Below are 6,866 nucleotides of genomic sequence, written 5' to 3'. Positions count from 1 at the left end.
AGCCAATGCCGCGCTGGTCCTTTGAGCTTTAGTGGGAGGTATTTGATGGCGTGTAAGTCATCACCGCGGGCCATGTGGATGTGGAGGAGGAAATCCTCGATCCATACCGCAGGATCTGTTGTGTCGTCGTATGATTCAATATTTATAGGTTTGAAACCTTCTGGGATTTGATGATCCATTACTTCGTCTGTGAAGCATAAGGGGTGTGCGGCGTCTCTGTATTGGGCTATATAGCGACGCAACTCAAATGGGTCTTGCCCGCTGTGTTCGGCCCGGTCAGATTTACTTATACTGTATCCGGCGTGACGTTTATCATCTCGCATAGTGGCGCGCCCTCGTGATCCGTAGATCGATCTTGCATGTTTTGCTTTGTCCTCCAATACGTCTCGCAGGTCTGGCGTGTTTCCCCATGCTTTTTTATTTGAATGGCGTCGGGGTGCGGGCTGAGCTTTTGGATGGAATGCCTCTCTATCACGGCCACGAGGTGGCCGATCAGCCGCATCATACGCTTCTTCCTCCAGTCGAGGTAGCAGCCTGCATTTTGGGTAACTCTTGGAGGGGTGCTCGAGTTTATATTCCTCGGCCGCGAGGACTTCAGTCCATCTGTCAGCTAGCAGATCTTGATCACCTTGAAGCTGCTGGTGCTTTTTCTTAAGGCAATTTTTCGTGGCCATAAGCCGGCGCTTGAAGCGCTCTTGTTCGACGGGATCCTCTGGCACGGCGAATTCGTCATCGCCGAGGCTTGCCTTGTCTTCGGAGGGGGGCATGTAATTATCATCCTCCGCCTCTCCATCTGCTGCTCTCTCAGGAGGGCTAGCTCCTCCAACCTCATGCTCTAAATCTTGCTGGAGGGGGTTGTTGTTGTCTTCGGCACTATCTAGAGTGTTATTACCTCCTGTGCCGGTATCACCACTTTTTCTTTGGCGGGACTTAGAGCGGCACCGCTGACGTCGGCGTTTGGGTTGCTTCTTGGAGGGGTCATCCTCCGCTGTCTCGTTGCCACTGCCTTCTTTGGGTGTATCCACCATGTATATATCGTATGATGAGGATGTTGTCCAGTGCCCTGTGGGCAGTGGTTCCTCTTCGTCTCCCGCATCGTCGTCCATACATCGATATCTTCGGAGTCGAAGTCGAGCATGTCGGTTAAGTCATCGACAGTGGCTACTAAGTGGGTGGTGGGTGGGCCGCGAATTTCTTCGTCGTCCGCATCCCAGTCCTGCCGGACGTAGTTCGGCCAGGACTCTCCTGACAAGGAGAGAGACCTTAACGAGTTCAGTATGTCGCCGAAGGGCGAGTGCTGAAAGATATCCGCGGAGGTAAACTCCTTGATCGGCGCCCAATCAGATTTGATAGGAACGAGCACAGGCGGTTCGGAGTCCGTGGCCGGAGAAGAATTCGGCAGTTTAACAACACGGCTCTCGGGCAAGGTAAGGTCGATGTTTGGCTCGATCACCGCTGAGGGTAACGCCTCCATGGCGGGGTCCATCCCCCCGTCCATGGTCGGCGCAACTGACTCCGAATTGAGGGTCGGAGCGGCTGCCGGTGCGATCTCCAGAACGTTGTCTGATGGTAGAGCTAAATCGTACTCATCGTGACCGCGTGACGCACAAGGCAGAGGCTCGAATCCGTCGAAGATCAAGTCTCCGCGGATATCGGCCGTGTAGTTTAGGCTTCCAAAGCTGACCTGATGGCCAGGGGCGTAACTTTCAATCTGCTCCAGATGGCCAAGCGAATTGGCCCGCAGTGCAAAGCCGCTGAACACGAAGATCTGTCCGGGGAGAAAAGTCTCACCCTGGACTGCATCGCCATCGATGATAGTAGGAGCCATCAAGCCTAACGGCAACGACACATAGGAACTCTCAATGAAAGCACCAATGTTGGTGTCAAAACCAACGGATCTCGGGTAGGGGGTCCTGAACTGTGCGTCTAAGGCAGATGGTAACAGGAGGCAGAGGACACAATGTTTTGCCCAGGTTCGGGCCCTCTTGATGGAGGTAAAACCCTACGTCCTGCTTGATTGATATTGATGATATAGTAGTACAAGAGTAGATCTACCACGAGATCAGAGAGGCTAAACCCTAGAAGCTAGCCTATGGTATGATTGTATGTTGTCCTACGCACTAAAACCCTCCGGTTTATATAGACACCGGAGAGGTTAGGGTTACATAAGGTCGGTTACAAAGGAGGAGATACACATATCCGTATTGCCTAGCTTGTCTACCACGCCAAGTAGAGTCCCATCCGGACACGAGACGAAGTCTTCAATCTTGTATCTTCATAGTCTAACAGTCCGGCCAATAGATATAATCCGGCTGTCCGGAGACCCCCTAATCCAGGACTCCCTCAGGACCCCCCGTGTGTTGTTCCAATATTTCAGTGTAGGATGGTTTTTTTGAACAAACACTTTGCGCGGTTAGACAAGTAACAGCATGAGTAACACGTTTTTGCAAGTTTACGAACAAAAATGACAGCGGCATAGAATATCACATCCACCCTGCGGCTTAGATACTATGGCGATACGAGTTTTTACACCGTTGGAAGTGAGATCCAATGGCTTGGGAGTAGTCTTTGTAATTATGCGTAATTTCCTAACTCTCCAAAGGTTTTTTTACAAATAAAACATTCAGGCCTCGTGTGTGTCGCTGCATCTTCGATCCAACGGCTCCCCGGTGCTCATATTAGGTGCTCCCCGTAGCTTAATTACCCGCTATGGTGATTGGAGTAGTTGTGGGCCGAATGCTACGAAAATATAATCTAAAACGACCGGAATAAATGCCTACACAAATTAATCCAAGGTTGGAGTGCCCCTCGCAATGTAAATAGCTCCAGCTTTGCGAGGGATGGAGAGGTAGTAGCTTCAACGCGTGGAAGATACAGTGTGAGAAAGCGAGGTCAATTGAGAGACATATAGATAGAGAGACAAAGTGAGTGTGGTCCGACATTCATTGAACAAATATATATGCTATGGAGAGATATTGTCCGATTGAGCTTTTTGGCAAGGGTGAGGGCTATAAGATAGAGCTTGAGACATGATCCAGTCACAGACGTGTAGATATATTTTGTGCGTGAGAGGAAGCAAGGTCAACCGATCACATAGGGTCGCCGTGCGATCAAAAGAGTGAGACGGGTTGGAGAGAGTGACCTAGATAGACAATGCGCATGAGAGAGTATACAATGTGAATAGGTCGAATTGGGCTCAACATGGTGATATATCGTTTTTGTCCGAGAAAGAGCGAGGTCAATCAAGACATATGGAGAGAGAGAGAGATTGAGTGAGCGTGGCCCACCATGAGGTCGAAAGAGTGGTGGCGGCTTGGATGGACTGACCTAGATAGACAAGCTGCATGAGAGAGTATAGAGTATGTCGATCGAGGCCCGAACAGGGAGATATATCATTTGTGTGTGAAAGAAAACGAGGTTAAATGAGACTCAGATAAAGAGAGCGAGATTGAGCGAGTGTGGCCCTCTGTGTGGAAGAAAGAGTGAGACAGTCTCGAGGGAGTGACCTAGATATACAACATGCGTGCGTGCGCATGCACGAGAGGTTGGGGGGCTAGATGGGCAATGCATGTATTTAGCGCGAGAGGGTGAGAGGGAGAGAGGGGAGAGAGAGAGAGAGAGAGAGAGAGCTTGCCATGGGGTGCAATGGCGGGTGTGTGAGGTAAATACATTTGGTAACAGAGTGGAAAAAGGGGTTGTGTAGTTGAGAGACTAAGAGATCGAAACATGGAGAGAAAGAATGAACGTGTGTTGGAAACCGATAGCTTCCTAAGGTGGTTAGGAGAGGAAGATTGACCGATACAGGAAGTATGTTGGGTTTGTGAGGGGGGGAGCTAAAAACAACATTTGAATGTACATAGTACGAGACTTAATATCGATGTTTCAATTCGGTGTACATTGTAAGATTTGAACCGAGGACCAGGCATACGGGTAATTATTTCGAATTCATGCCATACTAAGTTTCGAAAAGTTGACATTGACTCAGTTTGTTGTGCTATTTTGTAGGTAATATGTTTGAATCCATCCAAAAGTTTTCTCACTACCATGGTGTTCATCATATACATATGAATTTGTATTAAAAAAGTAGCGTGGATACAGTGTAATGCGAAATCCACGTTAGAATTGGAGATCGCTACGTGACACACACTCTAATTCAAATAACTAACTACGTGACACACACTCTAATTCAAATAACCAATTATGTGACACACACTCTAATCCACGTTAGCGTGGGTACCGTTTCGATTTTTTTCAAATAACTCCTCATTAATTAATTTATAGTACTCCCTCTGTTCACTTTTATAAGACCTTGAAGACATTTCAGACAGTGTGCAAAACAGTTCATTTTAAGTTGTCTGAAACGACTTACAAAAGTGAACGATGGAGTATATCGTTTCGAATGACTAATTATTGCAAGGAAAACACGGGCATGGTAATACATACAGATTCGTTTGCAAATGAAAGAAGATTCGTTTGCATTCTCAAATGTAGGCGCACCAGGCAAACCAGGGTCGTGTCGGGGTGGACGCTGCTTCGGTGCCTTAAAGGCAACTACCTTTGGGTTACTGACATGTGGGCCAGCGACCTGTTGGGCCCATATGTCATGGACACAAAGGCACGTGCCTTAAGGCACCGAAGCATAGTCCTGTCAGGGTGGTCGCATGTGTCGGACGGACGCGTAGCACCCAGCCACCCCCCCCCTAAAAAGGACGACGACAATATAAGTTCGCGCTTCCATGTTTCGGATTGAAATATCTGGCGGCCCCAATTCCAGCCCTGCAAAATCTCTCTTCTCCACCGTCCCCTTCCGCGCCCAGATTGCTCAAATCCCTAATTCGCCGCCAACCCTCGAATCGCCCCTCGTATCGTCTCTTTCCCCACCGTTCCCCACCTCTGTGCCGAATGACGACGACGAAGACGACAGTTGCGCTTCACCACCGCACCGGAGCTACCTCATCTATGCCCTCGTCCACCGCACCGGGTGGTCCACCGACAACGTCGGCCGCCGCAACCGACGTGCCTCACAGACACCGAGTTCCACCGCATCAGGTGCGCTTCACCGACGCCGTCTCCCAGCTCACCGGGGCTACTTCACCGAGCACATCGTCGCACCTCCGCCCCCCGAGGCCGTTGGGGCTTCACCAACGGTCTCGTCCACCGCATCGTAGCGCTCCGCTGCCACTCAAGATCTAGATCCGTGCGCGGCCAGCCAACGCCAGCGCATCACCCTCAACGGCTCTGAAGTGACCCGCACTCTAGCTAGGCAAGCATGCCCAAACGCCGGCCCGAACTAGGTATCCACACATCACTCCCTTGTGCACTGTTCCGACGATGTTTGGATATCATTTCACTGCTCTCTTAGCTTACCTGCCTATGCAACTCTGACCTTAACTCTTATTTCTTCTGGAGATATCATCTGAAACAAGCAAATCCATATTTTAGCGAAGCATGACAGCGCTACGGGATCTGGTACACATCCTGCACACCCGTATAACCTTGTAAGTATATGTCCTCCGGTACAACATCAAGGTCGATTCCTCTTATTTGATCAACCATTCTCCATGTCAAAAATGCGGAGGGGGATGCAAGGAGCACAAGGCCTGCACATCCAAGCAAGTGGTAACATGGACTTGTACATGGAACATCCCAAGCGCAAGCAGAGCTGCAGTGAGCCTATAGAACGAGCTAGCGTAAGTCCCTGCATTTCATTTAATTCGTACTGGCATTCGTGTATGATTTGTGTGCAGTGGCTGATCCACGAATTCAAGTTACCAGGGGCGAACATTTAACTTAAAAAATACGAAGGCACTTGCACTCCGGAAATCAACATAACTTGAGAAATGTGAAGTTACATGCACTTTGAAAACCAGCTAATGATCCAAAGTAGTTCAGATTATAAACACTAAATGATGCAAGCACCAAAAAACACAAAATGCAACATGGTGTACAAGGACTACAAACATGGTCTGTACCTGCTTGAATTATTCGTTCTCTGGCTGAAAATATCAAAGTGTAACTACACGTATAACCAGTGCGCAAATTGCATATCAATATATCTATCCTGCACAAGTATGCCAATAGTTTCAAACAACATATTAGAAAGTATTTATGCTATGTTGTCATGATACGGGGACTTTATGGTAGATGGCCTCGACATTTCCTCAAGCTATGAAAATGCACTATAATTTGCTTGTCATCAATGCCTGCAAATCTCTGTCTCTCTCAACATAGTAGATCATCATTAGACACTAAATCCTTCAATGAGCTTGCAAAATGCTTGCATTAGATCCCTCATTAGACACTATATGTTCATCACCAGGAGCATGTAAAATGTTTGCATCAAATCCTTCATTAGCAGTCTGTTCATTAGACACTTCAGGCTCAAGAACAACATGAGCTTGTATGTTTGCACCAGAAACTTGATTAGATACATCAGATTCAATCAGTTCAGTATTGATTGGGGGAGTTATAAAATAAGTAGAAATTGGTTTCATTTTCTCATAGATTCCCTACATACAAGCAGTTTTACAACACCGTCAGGTTTAACTATTGGCCAGAAATTGAAGAGTTGAATTAGATATAATCAGGGATGTGATGTAACTGCTCGTTGCGCATGCAACTCTTGCAAGCTGCGACTGTCCGTTTGCGCAAGCTCGATGCCATGCCCGTGCTGCCGCCGCTGCCTCCCACGTAGGCTACACCCAGGGTTGGATCTTCATCTTCTTGTCCTTCCGGTCGCTTAAAGCCCGGCGACCGCCCTCCAACGTGGGCGCGAGGAAGTGTTGTGTCGGTCTGTCCAGCGGCGGCTAGGTTAGGAGCGAACCAGACTGGAGGCTGGAGCGAATGAATTGGGATTTTTCCTGCTG

The sequence above is a fragment of the Triticum urartu genome, chromosome 5 (assembly GCF_003073215.2).
Source record: "Triticum urartu cultivar G1812 chromosome 5, Tu2.1, whole genome shotgun sequence".
Classification (NCBI taxonomy): domain Eukaryota; kingdom Viridiplantae; phylum Streptophyta; class Magnoliopsida; order Poales; family Poaceae; genus Triticum; species Triticum urartu.
Note: the sequence above shows the minus strand (reverse complement) of the source record.